General features: G+C 50.9%; 1 protein-coding gene across 5 annotated transcripts in view; it reads left to right on the forward strand.

Moving 5' to 3' along the window:
- The window catches only part of RAB11FIP4 (RAB11 family interacting protein 4), a 129,278-nt gene that overhangs the window by 81,222 nt on the left and 26,825 nt on the right, over nucleotides 1-21,231 (forward strand). Inside the window, exon 1 of one of the 5 annotated variants that reach the window (XM_064150528.1) lies at nucleotides 15,732-15,855. The exons of the other annotated variants lie outside the window; for them this stretch is intronic. The gene's annotated coding sequence lies outside the window, so the exon portion shown is untranslated. Of the gene's footprint in view, nucleotides 1-15,731; nucleotides 15,856-21,231 lie in introns of those variants that run through there. 5 annotated transcript variants of the gene reach the window in all.

Here is a 21,231-nt window from a genome sequence, read left to right on the forward strand (position 1 = left end):
AGAGATTCATAGAATGGGTTGGGTTGGTAAGGACCTTCGAGTTCCAACCTCATGCCATGGACAGGGAGACCTCCCACCAGCCCAGGTTGCTCAAGGCCTCATCCAACCTGGCTTCAAACACCTCCAGGAAGGAAGCATACACAACCTCCCTGGGCAACTTGTTCCAGTCTCACCACACTTACTGTCAAGAATTCCTCCCAAATCTCCAGTCTAAATCTGCCCTCCTCGAGCTTCAATTCATTCCCTCTTGCCCTATCACTACAAGCCCCTATCACAACTCCCTCCCCATCTGAGCACTGCTCCTGTCTGCAGGTACCTTGCAAGGCAGTTGTTTGGTAAGCCAGAGCAGGCAACAACATGTCTCTTGTGCTGCACTTTTGCTCAGATGTGTACCCGAGGTTTGTTGTGCTGCTGTCTTGGTTCTTAACTTGAGAGCTTTACCTTTTGTTTCCAGTTGTCTTTCCCATCCCACTGGGAGGAGAGGGAGCAAGTGGCTGAGTGGTGCTTCACTGCTGGCTGGGGTTAAATCATGACAGCCACCTCTGATTTTTATTTTCGGAGGTTCACTTCTCATTCCTTAATCACTTCAAGCACTTAAACCCAGTGGGGTTTTGGAGGAAGGCAGGAGTTCTGCGCTCAGCCTCTCCTGCTGCCTGGGGTTGAAATGGGTCAGCCTGCAGGAGCTCTCTGAGATGTCCTTGCCAAGCAGGATGTCCTGTCAGGTCTGCATGGGAATAAGAACCATCCTGATGGGTTTTCTTTTATTGCTTCATCTCCCTGCTGCCAGCAGCACATCAGAAATCAGGGATCCAGGCTGACCTAGAGGAAAAGGCTTGCTGCCGGGAAGTAGATCTCAGACCTTTACAGAAGGAAGTGTCACATTACCAGCTGATTAAACAGGTCTGACAGAGCCTAAAGCAGAAAGCACTGAAAGTTGTAATCCAGTAACTGTCTTAAAAGGAGCCTGCATAGCCGTGAGAGGAGCTCCCAGGTGCCAGCAGTGTCTGCAGGCTCAGAGAGTCCCCTGGCTTTTGTGCATTCCTCTGGGTTTCAGGTTTCAGGCTCTGACTGAGATACCTTTAGCTGCAGCTGCACAGGCATCCCAGCAAGCCCAGCACGCTGGGAGGTGAACTGGCAGGCTGTGGAGCTAGGAGGGGCCCTGTGCTGCAGCACCCGCGGAGGCTGTGCCTCTTCACACCTGTAGCCTCTATCTCCTGGGTGTCTGTGCCAGTGGTTAGGTGGTGCTGCTGTGTGGGCATGAGCTGCTGGAGAAGCTGTGCCTTGAGTATCTTAGGGCTCTGCAGGGGCATTAAATGCCTGTGTCCAGGCAGCTGAAGCCAGTCTTCAGTCATGCTGGACATCAGATAGGGGTGACTGGTAGTGCTGCTCCATCCTTGGGCTGTCAGTGCTGTCAGGCTGAGCCGCCGGGAAGGAATCGGAGCAGACACCTCACCTCGGGGATAACTGACAGCAGGGGCCCTGTGTGGACACTGCAATTATTTCCTTTTGTCTAACGATAAGATGTGTGATTGCTGCAGAGGAGGCCACCTGCTGTTACGCTGTGATTTGAGGAAGCCTTTGGACTTGTTTCTCTTGCGCTTAGGCCACCCAAATGCAACCCAGAAGCAATTAAAACATGGGAGAAGTGTTAAGAGACAAACATGGAAGGTCGGTCTGAGCGTCCTCAAAGCCAGCTCTGCAGAGAGGGAGGGCGGGTGTGTGTCTGGGGTGATGGGCACGTTATCCCCGAGGCTTCGGTGAGGTCCTACCCCATACCTGTGGTGTCCATGCTGTGTCTGCAGGACAGCGACAGATGCAAACCTTGTGGTGCAGCTGCTGTGTGTCTGAAGTGTTCACTCCATGTCTGTTGCTATTCACTGCTGCATGAAAACGGCAACATTTAGAAAGAGCATTTCTTTGTCAGCCTGAGAGATGTCAATTATTGATGGCCAGGAGGTGCTAGCAGCACTCAGAGAGCAAAGCCATCTGGGAGGATGCTTCCCATTGCTCTTCAAGCTTGGTGGACAGAGGGTCCCAGAAGTTTCTAACCCTGCCTTCCTGCCTCCCTGCCTTGGAGAAACCTTCAGTCTGTCCGGAGGAGCCATTCCTCACGTGGTCAGCACAGTCCACAGGCAGGGCAGCACCAGCACCTACCAGGAAAACCAGTTCAGACCAAGTGAGATGTTCATGTAGCATAGCTGGGACTCAGCGTGAGAGAGGATAACTGAATGAGGGTTTGGAAGGCTAATGCAAGCAGTGTGCTTAACGAAGAGGTTTGCCAGTGATGTCAGCAGCTCTAGGAGCAGGCTGTGGCAGGAGTGCTGTGCTCACTGGCTCGTTGTGGGCTGCCTATCTCTGGTGGACAGCTTGCTGTAGCATCTTTGGATGTCAAAACCCATAACGGTTCTCCCAGGAGCAGGAGATGAAAAATTGGTTTCAGCTGAGGAGCTCTGTGATGTACTTTATCCAGGCCTCAGGGGGACTTTCAGCGTTGATGTTAGCTGTGATTTAATGACAGAATGCTAACACCACTTGGGAAGGACAGACAATTGGTCCCATCAGCCACCCTCACAAACACTGTGTGCCCGGGAGCCAGCGCGCTGCTGCCGCTCCAGATCGCTGCCCACGGCTGAGTCGTTTGTCTGAGCACCAGCAAGCAAAAACGCAGCTGCAGAAGGAAACAACCTCTCTGCCACAGCAGCAAATTAATCATGCAAACGCTTCGGATCTCCCAGTAGCTGCCCACTGCTCAGGGAAGAGGGAGAAATTGAAGCCAAGTGTGTGAGGAAAATATTTCCCAGATGAGGATCATTTTAGTGCTGTGTGGCATCTATCCTAGCGAGGTTCTTCATCGGAGCCTCGGGGGTGGCACTGCAAGAGCAGGAAAATGAGCATCTGCGTCTTGGCTTTGTCATGGTTTTCTTGTCTGAGCTTGGAGAAGTCACATGGAAGTAGTTTTGGAGCTGGAGACCACCTAGGCTGTATCCTTGCTGTTCAGCAAAGCCTTTCAGTGCTCCTTTGAGCTTTCCTCACTCGAACGCGGAGCAGAAGCAATTAGAGGGTGGGAAGGAGGTGTCTGAACACCTTGAAAAACCACAGCCTCTCTCTGTTACCTTTCTCTTCGGTGAAATGGTAGTAGCTACTCTTTCTCCTCATGCAAGTGTGAAGAGATTACTCTGATAGTATCCAAACTATGCGGCCCTGGAACTTCCTCCCCTGTTCTGCCCTGCAGCTGCAGACAGCACCTCCAAAGAGTCAGCTGCTGAGCAGCTTCTCCTGGGGCAGTCTGGGGAGATCAGTGCAGCTCCTTGTTCACCAAAGAGCAGTATGGCAGGTGAGCAGCACCCACCTCCCTGTGCAGTAACCCCGGGTTTCCCCTTGTCCTTTCTAGTGCTTTCCACCTAAAAATGGGCTCTGTTGGAATAAACTTGTGACACACAGAAACTGTTGCAACGATCCCTGGAGAAACCACTAATTACACACATGGAATCCTAACTGCTTCCAGTTAAAGACACACAATGGGTCCGTTTTACATCAGCTGGCATTTGTCAGACTGCTATCACAGCCTGTGTTTAGCACAGGGCTCTTCTGGCAGCCACTAGGACTCTGTGTGTAACCTTGGGAAATGGCCACGGGAATCAGATTCCAGATACTCGCAGCCAAGGATCACAGCGTGGTGAGGCTGTTCCACCGCGCTGCCCTTCGGGAGGTGGTGCTGTGCCTGTGCCACAGGTATGGAGCTGGGAGGTAAAGATCCCAGGCACATGCTGCTCTGTGCAGTGTGCCAGTGTTCCAGACGTGGCCTCAGCAGGGCAGAGCAGAGAGGTGAGAGAGCCTTGCTTGACCTACTAACCACCCCTCTGCCAATCCAGCCCAGGGTGCCGTTGGCCTTCTTGGCCACGAGGACACTTTGCTGCCAGAGGTAACCTGGAATTACACTGCAATAATTCCAGGTTATCTAAGATGCAACCACTGATACAAGAATATTCTTGGGTGCTGGGGCAGGCATGAGGCAAGGCAGATGGACAGACACAGCTTGCAGGTAGCCAGGCCAGCCCAAAAGCCTACAGACCTTGCTCTGAAAGAGAGTCTGCAGCTGGGGGGAGCTTGTGGCTGTGTGTCCACACGTTCAGACAAGCCCTGGCCTCCCAGCCAGAGTCTTGCAGGTCTGTGGCAAAGTGGGAAGTGTGGAAAAAAGTGCTGATGAAGACCAGGCTAATATCCTGGAACAGGCTAAAATTACCTCACATTTGTTCCTGTGGGCACTGCATTTACTGACAGCCAGCATTAGGAAAGCTCTCTGAGTCCATCTGTTACAGGTCCTGCCTCAGGCTCTAGGTGTTCAGGGTACCTGGTGGGGGTTTAACATCTCTGCCTTGAGGAGGATTATTCGAGAGCAGTGACAGAACCTCTCTGAAATTTGTGAAGACACTTCCAGCTCACTGTGCCACTGCTTGAGCAGTGGCTGAGGAGCTCAGAGATCAGTCACAGTTTGAATTGGGCTAGAAGGGACCCCCACAGGTCAGCTCATCCAACCCCCCTGCACTCAGCAGGGACATGTCCAGCTACAGCAGCTGGCCCAGAGCCACATCAAGTCTGATCTTGAGTGTCTCCAGGGATGGGGCCTCAACCACATCCTGGGCAGCCTGTGCCAGTGTCTCACCACTCTCATTGTGCAGAATTCCCTCCTGATGTCCAACCTAAATCTGCCCTGCTCCAGTTCCAAAGCATTGCCTCTTGTCCTATCACAACAAGCCCTTCTAAACAGTCCCTCCTGTAGTTCCCCTCCAGATAGTGAAATGCAACTCTAAGGTCTCCCTGGAGCTTTCTCTTCTCCAGGCTGAACAGCCCCAGCTCTCTCAGCCTGTCTTCACAGGAGAGGTTCTCCAACCCTCTGATCATCTTGGTGGTCCCAAATCCTTTGGACCTGTTCCAGCAGCTCCATGTCTTAGGACTATTAGACAGCCTTTAGTAGCAAATCAAAGACTTCCTTGATCCACAGAGGGTTCTCATGCCAGGTGAGTAGTTGATAATACTTAGGTTTTGAGTAGTCACTTGGGAAATCTGTAAGGAAAATGGGCTTCAGGTTCATCAAGCTGCTCAAGGGACATCACCACTGTGGGACACAAAGCTAAAGGACAGTCTGTGCATCTGGTCCTTAATTCCCTCCAAACCAGAGCTAGCTGGGGATGGAACTGCTGGGGCTGAGCACCGCAGTCCCTGCTATGTGCCGTGGAGCCGAGGGGGAGCTCTTTGTGTGTCCCATCCTCTGCAGAGCAGAGGCAGGGCACAGCCTGCTGCTCTGGCTTGGAGGGGCCTGTTGCTCTGTGCAAGCTGCCAGCACTGGTGTTGTTGCAGGCAGCAAATGCATTTGAGGGGGAGCATCTCTTATCACAGTTCCCATGCTGGTGACTGGTTTGGCCTGTTGATTGACAGATGTGATAATGAGGTTATTGTGAGGAGGCAATCAGTGCACAGAAATGTTTTCATGTCTTGTGGTCTGGGATCTTGGGCTTTTTGTGTCCAGAGAGGCTCTGTCTCTCGCTGGCTGGGCCAGAGCAAAGGCTAGAACATGAAATGACTGTACAAGAAAAACCCCTCTTGTTTTCTCATCTCTGCATTAGGTGTTTGGTTTGCCATAGCCTGCACAGAGATGTTTGCTGTGGTATTAAGACAGGATTTTCTAAGCCTTGTAATGTACATTTGGAGTGGAAATACCTGGGGAGCAAGTCCCTGTGAGCAACTGGTTGTTCACAGAAGCTCCATTTCTAGTAGATACCCTTTGCTGCTCACTCTCCCCATGTTCACTGAACTCTGGTGGCTTAGCTCCTGGTTTCTGTGCTTATCATAGTACAGTCCCCAGGGAGCCTCCAGTTTGGCTCTTGGCTGATACCAGAACAAAATACTGAGAAGGAGATCTGATGACTGGGCAGGAGTGGTGTAAAGGAAGAGGACATCATTCTGTTACAAGGCTTGGCAAGAAGACCTCTCTGCCTCTTTTCCCTTTTATTCTTTGGTTTTGTGGAAGGCTGTTTTACAAAGCATCACTTTCGTGATGCAAAACCCTTTTCTTTCCCTCTTCCCACTGATCCTCTCATTATGTAGCTGTGAGTTGCAACAAACCCCCAAACCAGCAGTGGTTAGCAGCTGCTGTCTCTTAGGGACAGGGGTAACATGCACCAAAATGAACTGTCGTGGAATGCACTGGGCTGTCACCCTCTGGTGCTGCAGAGGTCTGACTTGCTGTGTGCTCCTGCTGCGGGGCAGAGCTGCTGGCAGCAGCTGGCTTGCTGGATTTCAGTGTGAGTGCAAGCTGGTGGTGAGCAGGAGCCACAAATCCCAGAGGCAGAGAGGTGTGCTGGGGATGGCCCAGGCTGGAAGTGGAATCCTTTTGCTGTCTGTACTGAGTCGTTAAGGCTAGAATGCACTTCAGGTGAGTGCACTTCATGTCTTAGCTGTGACTCTGCCCATGTGTGCCTGGGAAATTGGGCTGCTTCTCACAGGGACTCTGGCATCCAGCCCTGCCTCGGAGGGCTTTGCAGGCAGTATTTGTAGGAAGTCATGGGGCCTTTCCATGCAGATGTTAATAGTTTGGTGCTTGTTAGCTTTTAGCCATATCCAAGAATGAAAATCCTGTTCTTGGATAGAACTAAAGGCTGGGCCCATTCCTGACTTTCTGCATGACCCAAGATCCTAAACCTCAATTTAATCCTGAACCAGACATATGCAAACTTGTAGCAGCTGCAACTTAGACTAAGATCATTTTATTAACATTAGTTAGTAGAATATACTCAACCTGACAATGCAGCTCCTCATTCTCACCAGTGCTGCAGTGTCTGTCAGGCAGAAGGAACTGAAAACATCTGGTTCCTCCTTTGGTGAACAGCCAGGAGTCTGCCAAGGAGTGAAAAATAAGGAACACAGCTGAGCACCACAGCATCACTGAAGTGCAGTCACAGGAAATGCACCAATTCATATCTCTCTTGTATCCATGGTGACCCAGGGACTGCAAGGGGCTGGGGATTCAGGGTCTGGCACTCTGTTGTCACCGTGCAGCCACGGGTGACTGTGGAAGATGGAAGCTTAGCTGGTGTGGCACTGCAGTGTCTCTGGCACTGCAAGAGGTCCCAGATCACCGTAAGGCAGCAGAGCCCCTGAGCCCCTGATGCAGGCAGACCTGCACCAACTGGATCTTGTGAAAACAGTCAAATGCAGCAAGCAGATCAGCTCCTGCTGTTTAGAACCTCATCTCTCTGAGAGCCTTGGTGGAGAGACCATGACATAGTTATCAGCACCAGAGGCCTGAGTCAAGGCCACCTTATGAGTGTGTTTACCCTGGTGCCAGTCAGCTCCTGGTGCTGATGGCAGTTGGCTAGCTGACCAGCTGTAAGGAGCTCCATCTACTAGACATGTGCTACTTGGAGATGGCACTGGATTGATAAAGGAAGGATTAATGGCCTCAGCTGCAGTTCTCCAAACAAATAAAACCTTGGTGTGCAGTGTAATTTAAGTGATGTAACCCATATACAGTCTGGGAGCCTGAGGTGTATCAGAAGTCTCAACTAACAAACCTTTGCTGGGGCACAGTTTGATGTCTTTCAGGGATAACAGATGAAAGAGATTTGCTTTTAGCTTCCATGTCCCTCTTCACCCCAACTTTTGATGTGTTATCTCAAGTTTTGGTGTCTTCCTGAACTGTAAACCTGCCTCATTCATCTGCTAAAAACAGGAGGGTACTTTGGTGGCCTTCTGAGAGAGAGATCATGAAGTGCAGCAGGGAAGAATGCCTGTGCTGCATTAAAAAGTCAGTGGTTCTATCATTTCCTTTTGAGACAGAAAAGTGTCCACTTTAGAACAAGAAGGAGGATCAAACATCCTGCAAGCTCTGATCCGCCCTGTGTTGCATGGACACACTGTCAGCCTCAGCACTGTCCTGGATTTGGCAGCCTCCAGCAGCACCGAGGTGCTTTGGGCACAGTGGCCTCATTGTCCTGAGCAAGAGCGAAGGGAGGTCTTGAGTGATGTCTTGCTCCATAGATGTTGCTGCTACTCGCCGCCAGTGAGTGCAGATTGTTTCTGTTCTTGATTGCTGGGGTCTCTGCTTCACTGGGGCCACATGGCCACTTTGTTTTTGTAGCTGCCTTTTATTAGAGCTGACAGAGAGCTACCAGCCCTTGAAAAGATGAGCCCGGAGAGTCCCCTGGGCGGCGTTTCCGTGCTGTAAACTGATACTGCCACATTTGATCCACAGATGCATTTAACACACCAATGAAACAAAAGCTTTCCTTCCCAGGGTGGTCTTCCACACTACGAAGCTTGCTGGGTTTGTCCACGCTTAACAGGCCAGACCTCAAGGAGTGGAGAGAGCCTGCAACTCCTCTTGCCTTCAGCTGTGCTCCCAGGACTTGGTCCTGTGTTGTAACCTGCAGAGAAAAAACCCTGTGTCTGTAGCTTTTCAAGGCGTGTTTTGCTGCTTCACTGAAGGCTCAGGATGTGTTTTATATTCACATGGGGTTGTCTGTATTGGTTTTCAGCGTTCCTGAGACTGGCAGCCAGAAAGCTTCCATCCTTATTTCAGTAACCAGCATTTACTGTCCTACTCCTCTCCTGTTCCCGCAGTACCTGGCTTCATGAGGCAGGGAGAGCTCTGCTCTAACACACCTCCCAGGAGGGTTTTGTTTTGGTGGTGTATCTGGAGACAGCTAAAAAATTTAGATCTGAGACATTTCCTATTAGGAGCCATCACGAGTGGAAATGTTTGACCTCAATCTGTCTGTGCAGCAGCTCCTGATCTGTGAAATGGGAATGCCATCTTCTCTCATTTTGCAGGGGCTTTATGAAGATAAATTAATCTTTGCAGAGCACTCAGATGTCAGAGTGATGAACACCACAGAAAAGCTTGGGGGGAAATAAATAGTTCCGTCTGCTGAGCAGGCTGTTAGTAGTAGCTGTAAATAAGACATGAAGCTACACTTTGATCAGGGAGACTAAAGCAGATACTGAGTGGTTGCTGATACACTGAGCACCATCCAGCCTGAGCAAATCCAGACCAGTGGGACATGCTGGGTGATTAAAGGGATGTGTTCATGCAAACAAGGAGTGGGACCAAAGTGCAGTTGCACCTGTGAGCTTAGTACAGGCTTTTAATTGCTTCAGGATGCTCTGCTCTGCAACCTTGCTGTTAGCTGTGTGGGAACTGTCAGCCACCAGCGAGCATCAGCAGTTCCTGTCCTGGCCAGCTGATTCTTTCCCTTTGCCTTTCCTCTGCTAACAAGTTATATTATACAGAATAGAGGCTAAGACCTTAAAGCTATGTGGGATGAATTAAAACCAGGTTGGACGAGGCCTTGAGCAGCCAAGTCGAGTCGGGAGGTGCTCCTGCCTGTGGCAGGGGATTCGAAGTAGGCAATCTTTAAGGTCCAACACAACCTCAGCCACTCTGTGATTCTATGTCATGAAAATATGGTCAGAGATGAAACTCACAGAAGATGTGTTCTTCACATCTGCTTAGGTAAAGTAGACAATAAATTGCTCCTGTTCTGCAGCCAGAAGTAGCAGAGTCAGTTTGCTGCAACAGAGGCAGCAGTAAATGTTTGCCTCTCTCTGGTGCAGCATGGAGCTGCTTGGCTCTACCTCGGTGCCTGAAGGCTACTCACGCTTGCCCCTGTCCGTGCCCTCAGCCTGCACAACCAATCTCTAAAGACCTGCTACATATTTTTCACTTGAATTTGCTCATGCAACCTGGTATTCCATTTTGAAATTTCCTCACTGGGCATTCTGAGGAGGGCTAAAGAGATTCAGGGCCCAACATATTTCTGTAATGTTTTCACCAGAGGCACTTTCATTGTGGCCTCACAGCTACTGCTAGGAGACACCTTCAGAGCTTGGTACTAGAAACCTAATGGTAAAGTTGCAGTGATAGCAAAAAACCACCCTGCTTTCCAGAGAGGGCTGTATGTCCTGTGCCACTATCTGCCCTTTGGACTTGTAGTGCTTCACTTACTGTCCCCCAGGCTTTTGGAGAGGAACACAGAAAATCCCTCCAAATGCAGCCTCGTTAAGCAACCAAAATGTAACCTACTGATGGCAGAGAGGTTGCAAGGAGCTCATCTCCAGAGAGAGCAATGGGTAAGTCCCCTGAAATGTCTTTATGCTATAATTGCATGCCATAGACTTAGGTCCAACTTCATTATAGGCCCAAGGAATTGATGCTAATGGGGCCTCAGCCAGCCCCAGACTGCCCTCAGTGCTCTTCTCTGCACCGAGACACTCTGTTTGGAGCCCTTTGCTTGACCCATGCTGTTTGATCTGCCAGGCTGCCTGCCATGTTCCTGAGGATAGCAGGCAAGCAAGCACTCTGCTCTTGTTAATGTTAGTGGGGATCACAGGGAGAGCAGCCCCCCATGGTCTACCCCATGGTGCAGAGTCTGAAGAGCTGCTTCCATAATTGCCAAAATAAGTCTCTCTGCAGACACTTGGGGTCTTGTTTCTTGGGAGTGGGGGCAGGGGGTGGGCTGACCCTGCTCCACCCAAAGCAGTGTTCCTGAGCTGACCTCCTCACCTCATCCAGGGATGCAGGGATGGGGAGGGCAGGGAAGAAACTGCAGAAAGCTCTGAAGAGGCTGTAAGTGCAGCCTGCTTCATGCCCCTCTGCAGTCTTCAGCAGCCCCACACTTTTCCTGTGTTCATCCTATCTCAGCCTCCTCCTGACTTCCCTTCAAACACATCATGGGAACAAATTGCAGCTGGGAGAGTTCATTCTGCATTCTTTGTCCACTTTCCCCTACCTTGAAGTCTGAATTTGCCTGCTGTGAGTGTAAGATCTCTGGGGCAGGGACGCTTCACTCCCTGTGTTTCTGCAGAAACTGCCTTAATTAGGGCTCACTCTTGGTTTGTTCTGGCATTATAAAAGGGAGCAGTAATAACACTGCAGTAACTCACACCAGTCTCCTTGCCTTTGCTTCAAAGCAGGCACTCCAAAATAAGATGAGAGTGGATGAGATGAAGATCAGACCAGCTGTAATTACTCGTCTGCAATATCTCATTTTGAAGCAGAGCAGTTGGGTGCAGTAGTAACTTGGGTGGTTATTACTGGTGGGGAAAAAACCTCACACAAAAGGTATTTTGACTTAGTATCTGCACAGAATAGCCACCAATATTTATCAGAGAGAGCATGATTAAAGGCTCTTGAAGCATGATTTGAGTTGCCAGTGTTCATGAGATAATTAAGATGAGGGTTTGGTATATACATGGTGGTGATCTCATTATTTTCATTATTAATTAGTCTCTGCTCTTCACATTTCAGCTCCAGTTTCTTGTCATTAGGGTGACTAGCCTGTGAGTGATGCCTTAGTGAGAGTCAGATGAGGGATTCTGCCTCTAGAACGTCAGAGGAGGTGCCAGCCTTTGTTCAGAACCACTCCAGAAGGAGCTGCAGTGCTTTGTATGAGGCCAGCAGGTTGCCCTGCCATAAACCCTTTCCACAGCATACCCTGCCCAGCCTTTCCTGGCCAGGAGCCCCTTCCTTCAGCAGGCACTCTGCCTGCTCCTGGAAGCCAGCAGCGATGGTGGTTGTGGTTTAGGCACTCAGCTCTGCACTTAGCAACCTTCCTCTTAGTACCCAAATATGAGTATTTTGAACCAGTGTCCTCTGACATGATTAGCTTCATTCATCTGTGGAACCTGGCAGTGCCAAGCACCTTTTGCCAGGGTAGTCATCTCTTTTCTTTCCTGTGGGAATGGGGATAACAGTCTGCTCCCCACTCCTGGAAAGGTAGCTGTCACTACCCTAAGCCCAGCCCCTGCAGAGGATTCACAAGCATGTGAACTCTGCAAACACAGAGTTTGTGTGCAGGTAGGTGTGTGGCAGGTGAGGTTTAGGGAAAACCGAGATGAATTGAGGTGGAAACTTTGTGTGAGGGAGAGCCCTGCCTTTTCCAGGGGGCACATCTGCCTTTATGTGGCTCTGCTGTTGATGGAGTCAGAAAATATCAGGTGTGCAGATCCTCCTCACGCAAACTAAGCATGGGGCCTGGAGTGTATTTCAATGTCTGTGGCTATCTGAGCTGTCACTAACCTGCACCAATTCCTCAGCTGCCAGAATCATGGCAGGAGAAGAGATCTTCAATATCAGTTGGGAAAAAATCTCTTGCAATGTCTTCTTGTGGCGCTGACTCATTTGAGTGGCAGCTGCTAGTCTTACTAAGCAGAAGCTGCTCTGCTGGGCATTCTGTGCAGACATGCAGCCCTTCCTCCTCACTCTTGCTGCTCTTGGGCATGAAGTCATTAAACTTCTGTGTCAAACAAGGTAACAGAGATATCTTGCTCCAAGAGGAGGCAGTGATGGCCACCTGCCCTCCCTCAGCCGTCATCACAGAATCGTGGAATGGGTTGGCTTGGAAGGGACCTTAAAGATCATCCAGTTCCAACCCCTTGCCACAGGCAGGGGCACCTTCCACCAGACCAGGCTGCTAAAGGTCCCATCCAACCTGGCAGAGTGCTCTGCTTTTTTTCCCTTTGTAGGAAACGAATCACATAAAGTAGAAAATTACAATTTTACCATGAAATAAGCAGAAAATAGAGGCTTTGTCTCAACAGCTATCAAAGCCAGCCTGTACCAGTCTCCATTTAGCCAGGCTTAGCTTTAATGGAGTGAGAAATGAGCCTGTGTTACAGCTGTGGTTATTACTTAATGCGGGTTTTATAAGGCATTCTTTAATGAGAAGTGATTGTCTCAAACCTGTACCTTTTGTGGGACCTGAGGACCACTTCTATCAGTGAGACATTTATTTCTTCTCCTCCATGACTGCATAACACATGGCAGAGCCCTGGGCAGCACATGCAGCAGGTGTGCCACACCACTGTGCTAGGCTCTCTCTATCTGTGCTGTGGTGCTGCTTCTGCCTGCTGCTGCTTGATCTGCAAACCATTTAGCTTCCATGTTACTCCTCACAAGCTATTGGAAGTGTGGCTGTGTCTGGCCATCATTCTGTAAGCATCAGGAACCGTTCCATGGGGTGCTGTGTGGCTGCCTGTGCAGTGTAATACCAGCAACTTGCAGTGGAAACCACTGAACAATGTCCTGTGCCAGCAGTTATGCCAGTTGTGATTGGTCTCTGTTCTGCACTGCACCTCTGGCATACATCTGTCTCCTTCACAGTGAGGGCTGACAGGAAAGGCAGATTTTAGAAGTGTCCTCTTTAACAGGCGGTGAAGTTGTCTGTAAAAATGGCTTCGTTTAGAGTAATGAAGAGAAGGATGTCTGGGAGGTGGTTTTGATCCCTGTTACACACTTCACCATCAGCTGCTGCTCAACTTGCTGGGAGAGCCTCCAGATACAGGGCTTCAGAGCCCCACTGCCAGGGCAGGGAGCCCAGGGTTTGCAGGATCACAGGGATGTGCAGGGATCTGCCCCAAGACCTGCCCTGCTGAATCCAAGGGACTTCCTCAGACACCTGAAGACAGCAGTGTGGTGGCTGAAGGTGCTCTTCACCTTCATGTGGAGCTGTTACACTCTATTGCACCGAAGCTAAGGCATCCCCCAGCCACCCAATGCTTCTCTGCTCAGCAGAAGGAGTTCTTTCCACTTTCTTTGCTTGGCTGGGTAAAGCGTCAGGTTCCAGGGGTTGCTTTAAGCCTCGCGTATAAGGGTGAGGCTTAGGAATTTCTTTTGCTTTTGGAACAGCAATATTTCACACTCAGAAGTGGCTGTGATGAAGATGGGGCAGGCTGAGGTGACACCCAGGACATGCACTGGGAGGCGGGTTTGAGCGAAGCCTGAGCCAGTGGCCTTGTCATTGGCACTCTGGTCTGTTTTCTGTCATTTCCTTATCCTCTGCCTCTCTCTGCTCTCCAGAAAGCTCCCTGTCTTTGGACATGATAAAGTCTAAAAGACTTGAGGATAAAATGCTTAACTGATCCTTCAATCAGCATCTCTGACTCTGTATACAAGCACTCCACTAAAGTAGCCCACAAGAGCTTTGCATAACACTTCTGGAATATCCAGAAGCAGGTTTGGGAATGTGGCCTGATCCAGCTGGGGATTCTTTATGTGTCTTTCAGTGCCATTATGGTTGGGAGGGAAGTGCTCACAGGGTGCTGTTTCCTTCTGTGTGTGATGCTCAGTGAGAACTGACAGTTGGGAAGGGCAGGGCTTGGCTCCTGGACAGGAGCTTTGCAGACAATGTTTGTTCAATTACTACCTTCTGCCTTCGGGTCCTCTGCTGCAGAAACAGATTCCATTTAATTTTTCATTAGCACAGCAAACAGAGTCCGTAGCAGGCACTGTGAAAAGGGAAGTTACACAACTTCTAAGAAGTGAAGTGAACTTAAAACAACAAAGTCAGTGTGAGTGTGCTCAGCCCTTTGTTCGGCTTTGCTTTGCCTGGTCACTAAGGGGATTCAAATCAAGGACGAACCAGGCACCGCTGCTAACGAGCTCTGCTTTGCTTTGTAGCGTGCTGGGGGCGTTTCAGATTGGCACCGCCAGCACGGGGAGGCCTTGCATGCATTTTATCATCACTCTGTTGTAGGAATGAGGGCACACCAGGCAGGAGAGGTCATCCCCAGCAAACCCTGGTGTGCCTGGAGACTGTGCCCATCCAAGGACCCAGCATCTCCCTGTCCTCAGGGGTCCTGTCTTCTGGGGCAGCCTTCACTTTATAGAATCATAGGATCAGACAGGTTGGAAGAGACGTCCAAGGTCATCCAGTCCAACCTATCCAACCAGTCCAACTTATCCAACCAAGATCATCCAGTCCAGCCCTATCCAATCAACCAGACCATGGCACTAAGTGCCTCGTCCAGGCTTGTCTTGAACAATTCCAGGGATGACTACACCACCTCCCTGGGCAGCCCATTCCAATGCCAATCACCCTCTCTGGGAAGAACTTCTTCCTAATATCCAGCCAGTACCTCCCCCAGCACCATTTGAGTCTGTGTCCCCTCGTCCTGTTGCTGGTTGCCTGGGAGAAGAGCCCAACCCCAGCTGGCTACAGCCTCCCTCCACTCTGTCAGAATCCCCCCAGTGGTGTGTCCGATGTGGTCCTCGCAGACCCAGCACCTGCAGCAAGGAGCTGGTGCCCCACACACCAGTGGGTGCCCCTGCTCAGGGGGGAGGCCATGCTTCACCTGCCCTCACCCAGAGCTGCTCAGTGGCCTCCTCCTCCTCCTTCCCACCACCCCATTTCGGAACTCTGGCTGCCCTGGCTTTGAGCAGGCAGAGGTGGAGATGTTTGGAATCACTCAGGTTTTAAGCCCCGTTTCCTCTGGCTTTGCTTTGGCAGCAGCTCTGTGGGAGTACATAGGTGTGGTGCTGGGGGACGTGGTTTAGCGGTGGAGCTGGTGGCGTTGGGTTAATGGTTGGACTTGATGATCATAAAAGACTTTTCCAACCCAAAAGCCTCCCGAGTCCGATTTCCCAGCAGCCCCAGGCAGCTCTGTTGTCAGTTGCTTGGGGTTAATTTGGGGTAAAGCTGAAGAGTTAGGGCTAAAGCCACCAGCAGGCTCAGACCTCCCCCGCGGCTGCCACTGGGGGAGGGCATTTCTCACAGGAGGACCCAACCACGAGCAGCCCTGCGGGACAGGGGCGACATTTGCGTCCCTGCCCACCCCCCCTGCAGCGCTGACGTCACGGAACCCCGGTAGCTGCACCCTAAACCCCCCCTTCGTTGCTTAGCAACCGCGGGCCGGGCCGGGCGCGCCCCCGCCAACTGTTGCCCGCCAAAAGGGGACGCGCCTCGGCAGCCCGCCGCCCTCCGCCCGCCTCCTCCGCGGGCGGGACCGGGGCGTGGGGACGGCGCTGTCGTCCCGCAGCCGGTTCAGGTACGGGAAGCTCAGGCGGCAGCTCCGTGCGAGGTAAGAAGGAAGTTTCGGGGCGGTGTTGGGGGTTGCCACGCTGCAGCCCCCGGGGCAGGCTCTCTCCTGAGGGGCAGAGAGGGAACCCGCACCGGGACCTGCGGCGTGGGGGAAAAGGGATCCGTGGGGCAGCTCCGCGGTGGGGGCGGGTAACGCGGTCGGCCGTGGAATTCCACCGGAGCCGTGGGTTTGCGTTGAGGAAAGGAGGGAGAGCATCTCTGTTCGCTTTCTGTTGCGGTACCAGCGCCTTGCACGGAGCGGCTGGGAAGGCAGGAGATACGGCAGGTAGAGAGAAACCCGGCGGGCTCGGTGGCTTCTTGTTTGCCTAAGGAGGGTTATTTTTCACCCCTCGGTGGTGTGGGCGGAAAGGCTGAGTCGCTGCGCAGGCGAAAAGGTCCGGGAGAGGTTTGGCGTTGGGGAAAACGGAAAGCCGCAGGGCGAGTGGGGGTGTCGGGGAGAAGGGGGTGTCCCCTGCATTGCTGAGCCTCCTGGCACTCGGGTCTGGCACCTGGGGGTGCCCAAATCTCTGGGCTTTAAATCTGCCAGAGGGAGAGAGGAGAGAAGGGTACTTTTTCCGGGTGGACCCCAGCAAGGGGCTCGTTCGACAGTCAATTGTCTGTGGCCCTGGTGAAGGGCTTGGGTTGCCCCCACTTGGCGATGAGGGTTTTTAATACCCAGCTGTGGTTTCTGAGTGCATTTGCCGGTGACACAGGCAGGAAGAAAATAACTCGCAATTAGTACGTGGCTGTCACGGCAGCCACTTCTGTGGCTGCGGATCCTAATGGTTCAGTGCAGCCCTCATGCGGGACCCGTGTGGCCCTGCCGTGGTGGGTGAAGTGGCCCTGCCGTGGTGGGTGAAGTGTCCCTGCCGGGCGGAACCCAGCGGAGCTGGGGCCCTGGTTTGTGTGCCTAAGAAAGCAGCTCGCAGCAGAGAGCTTCCTCTGAAGCTTCCCGCAATGGGAACGTTAACAGTTCTTGTTCTGGAGTTGTTTGTGGTGGCTGAAACGGAGATGGACAATTGTGCTTTTCTGGTAAGCAGAAGTTACCTATGGCAGAGATCCCAGGGCAGGCAAAGGCTGTGCTGTACCCTGCTAGCGCTGGGCTTTGGGTGGCAGTTGAGTGTTGCTGCTTTGATAGTAGCAATAATCTTCATTCGTTCTGGTAGCTTGGTGAGGTTGGTGGCTCCGGGGGAACGGATGGCAGTTTAGCTTCATGTTCTTTGGCTGATTTAACTACTTACAGCAATGAGGAGGGACAGATGGTGGTCTTCGTGGTACCTGTGTTGAAGCCCTTGTAGCAGTATAATTTGTGAATCTGGGGTCCCTGTTGGTGTGCTGTCATAGCTGCTCCCCTTCAAATCAGTCTTACTCCAGACAGATGCCATATTGAATGTGGGGTTGCTCCCCAGTAATGGGACTGGATTTCCCTTCCTTAGTTGCATCTTGGTTCTCAGTAAGAAGTGTGACCTTGTTGGCGATGAGAGTGATTTTTCTGCCTGTGGCACTTCTGGTTTTGGGGGAGGGAGCAATACCATGGTACCACCACCAGATACAGTAGTGTGGCTTATTAGTCACATAAGTGGGCACAGAAGGAGATAGCAGAATTTCTGCTGGCTGTTTGGAGAGAAGCTTGAGCTGTTCCCAGTGCTAGATGTGGTTGTCTTGAGGCATTTTTAAAACCTCTTTTAATGGGCTTCTTTTAACGTTGTTATTTGAAGAATCCCTGCAAACAGCAGCAAGTCTCCCAGAAGCCACCTGACATGCAGATGTTTCTCAGCTGTGGTCGCCTTGTCAGGGCTCTTGCCCCCACGGTGGCTGGGGGATCTCAGCCATGTGCAAAGCTTGCAAAACAAATCTGTTCTCATGCCAAAACAGCACGGGAAATGGAATAGCTTTGCCTCAGTTATTGATTAACTAGCCCAGCTACATGTGCTGAGCACACCTCAGTCTTAACTCTTTGAGTCTTTGGAATGCAGTGTCCTAGTGCAGTACTTGCAATGTTTGTGAACCTAATCATGGGTTGCTGCAGAAGGAACCACAATCTAAGCATTAATTTTCTGAAGTGCTCACCCTGTTTGGGTAGCTGACCCCTGAAATTCTGAACTGCAGTGTAATAATGCAGCTCCTTTTGTTCTTTCCATAGTCATTTAGGTGACCACTGCACCCAGCATCAGACAGTCTCTGCGAGTGCTTCTTGACAACACAGCACAGCTAATGCTGCTGGGTAGTGGCAAGGCTCTCTGCATATGGCTCTGCTTTGAATCTTGTTTTCAGTGTGCAAACCAATGTTGTGAATTATTTCCACTTGGTCCCTATCTGTTTTGTCTGTGCGTGTTTGAGGGTAGAAACATCTGCCCATGCAGAGCTGTGCACTCTAAAATAAGCCCTGTTTTGTATTTTATCATCTAAGTGAAAAAAAAACACCACAGTTTGCTTGGCTGTGCCAGAGTTCATGATCACCAGGTTCTTAGTTTGTGTTTGTCCTGTGTTGAGTGCTCTGGTGTGCTCGGCAGCTACCATTAACTGTGTTCACTTTGTAAGAACATAAAAGAGCAGGTATGTGAATGCCTTTCTTCCAAAATGTAACAGAATGCCTTCTCTAAAACAAAAGATGTTAAAAAAACACCACAACAGTGCTTGCAAGCATTGCTGCATAAAAGCTGCAGTTCCAGTTATTCCTGCAGCAGAGATAATTTAACCTGTGCTTTGCCCAGCCACCAGCTGACAAATAGCCAAGGTCCTGGAGCTCTGTCCTCCTAATAAGTAGCTTTTCAGAGCTACTCCAGTATTTCTTAAACATGAAGTAAATTAGTTTTAGGCTTGTCTGCATTCAGACTGGCCAATGAGCTCTGGGAAGTGTTTTCGTATACACTAGAGCAAAGCCACATCCTTAAATGCTTTCCCTCTGGTTGCCAATGTAAACTCCTCCTCATCAAGCAGGACTGGTATTCTCACTGTGCTGGGGAAACTCAAGATGTTTCTTTACCTCTTGGGGTCTGAAAGTGTTCCCATTCCCCAACCATTTCTCCCCTCTGGACACTGCAGTGTAATGTAAGCCAGGTGGGTGAGAAAACAGAAATATGGTTTGTGAGGCAAAAATCTTGTTTGCTTTGCTTCCCTTTAGATGTTTTTATTTCCTTGTCTTTGCTAGAGGCCAGGCACTATAGAAGAGAAATACAAATATTGCCATTTCCAGATTCGTCGGGGGAAGGGAGTTTGGACAGGGCTCCTGCAGTTCATTAGCTTAGGCACTGGCAGAACTGTTGCTGCCTGGGACAACTTCTTCCTGTTCTTCACAGCTTGTACCTAATGGTACTTGTGAAGGTACCAGGAGTCTCCTCCTCCTCGCCTAGCTGTGGGCTGGAGCAGCAGCACTCAGTCTGCTCAAGGAGCTCTTCACCCATGTGCCTGCAGCACCCACGGGCAAGGATGATGCAAGTTTTTTGCTGTTTACTGACTACTGGACTGGGTGACCTTGAGGCTTCTCTAGGAAAACAAGTTAGCATGTGAGCTGCCTCCTGTTGCAAGAAGCATCTTGCAACTTCGGCTTGGTTAATGAAGGAACTGAACTGCGAAGCAAGTGCTGTGCTTTAGGCTTAAAATAAAGACAGCTCTTTGCAAGCAGCCTCCAGCTCTCTTTGAGGTGGTGTAGATACCTACCTGTATCATGGCTTCAGAAGAACATCACCTGACCTTACCTCTGAGCCTTGGTCTTAAGGCTCGTCTGTGCTGTGGTGTCTTCAGGGTGCTTGTAAGCATGGACTCTGCAGCTCTGGTTTCCTCTGTGTGAGGAGCATTGTGACATCTGGCCTGTGGCTGGCTGTGTGGTGCCCAGGGCACAGCAATCTTCATAATTCTGTCACCAGCTGTCCATGCCAATGTAAACACCACAGCCCGTGAGGTGCCAGAGCCACCTTCCCTGTCCCCATCGCCCACAGGGGCGGTTCAATGGGCAGACTTCAGCCTCAGTCCCAGGGAACGATCCCTGCTACAAGTTTGACGTTTTCCTCCCTCCTTGTTACTGCTGTTCTGACTTTAAAAATAGAAAGTGACTGTCTCATCTCAAGGCAAAGGCTTCTCAGGAGGGTTAATTATGTCAGTTATTATCTGCTGTGCAGATCTTTTTAGGCAAATATGAATAATGATTTCTTTAGTTGTATATCAGCTTCTTTAAACCAAGGGCTGCAGCATCCCCACCCGTGCTGCAAAGATGATGCTGAGTTGACCACAGCTCATTTCAACAGACAGACCTGGGTGCCCTGCCTGGAGGAGGGGGTGGCAGGCAGGTACCTACTTGGGGCTGTCCCAGCAGTTGGCTGTATGGGAAGGGCTGTGGCACCAGTCTGCAGAGGTCTGGCAGCTTGCAGTCAAAAGCATTTCACACTCTAGATGTTGCCAGAGACCTTTTCAGATAATTGGTTCTTGTTCTTACTCTTACTGGAGTGGACAGCTTGGGAGTTCCTGAGTGACCTTTGTGCCATCTTTGTGGGATATATGCATGGTGCCACTTTGAACCTCTCTTTCTGGCTATGTAAAAGCTGCCATGCAGCTCAGAGTGCCCTGCTCAGGGTTGGAACACGGTGCCAAACAATCTGGTGGGGGTTATTCTGAACTCTGTGCTGGCCCCATCCATGCTGAAGGTGAAGGGAAGGTACTTCTGTTCTCAGCACTGCAGTCTTGGATGTTTTTCCTTCTGCAAAAGGTTGCTCCTTGTTTTGAGCCCCTGGCAGAGCAATCTTCATCATTCTGTCGCCAACTGACGTGTGATAGTCCTGCAGTGGGAAGCAGCTCAGGGAGTGATGGGATGCAGCTTCAAAGCAATGGGAAGAAGCCTTTTTTTCTCTTAGTTGGTTTTGGTTGTTTTTTTAAACTCTCTTTAGAAGACCAAATTAGCAGTCTGCTGAAGTCTTTTAATGTTAAAACTTTCAGAGCATAAGCAATGGCCTGTGAAAAGGAGTGCTTGGATCTAGACAGGGTGCATGACGAGGTCTGGCGTGTCTATTAGGGCCAATTAAAGTGACAGGTAGCAGAGTGTAAACACTCCTGACTCCTGCCGTTCCTTGCCTGGCTCCAGGCTGCACCTCACTTTGAACTTCCTATCCAGAGCACAAAGCAGCCTTTCAGAGCCTCTGTGCCCTCTGCTCCTGTGGTTCAGCGTGAACAACCCAGAAGCTGAAGCTAGGTCTTTCAGTCCAAGCGTGTGGTCCGGGAGCTGCAGGACTGCCTGAGCTGCGGTCCGGTGCGGGAGCTGGAGGCAGCAGCGCGCTCGGCACAGGCGCAGCTTGCCCTCTGCCTGGGGACCTTCCGCAGCTTTCCGGGATGCTGTCCAGCACTCCTTCCCGGGTTCGGATCTGAGGAGTAAGCTTGCCTCTAGCAG

Source organism: Pogoniulus pusillus, chromosome 11, assembly GCF_015220805.1.
Source record: "Pogoniulus pusillus isolate bPogPus1 chromosome 11, bPogPus1.pri, whole genome shotgun sequence".
Lineage (NCBI taxonomy): Eukaryota > Metazoa > Chordata > Aves > Piciformes > Lybiidae > Pogoniulus > Pogoniulus pusillus.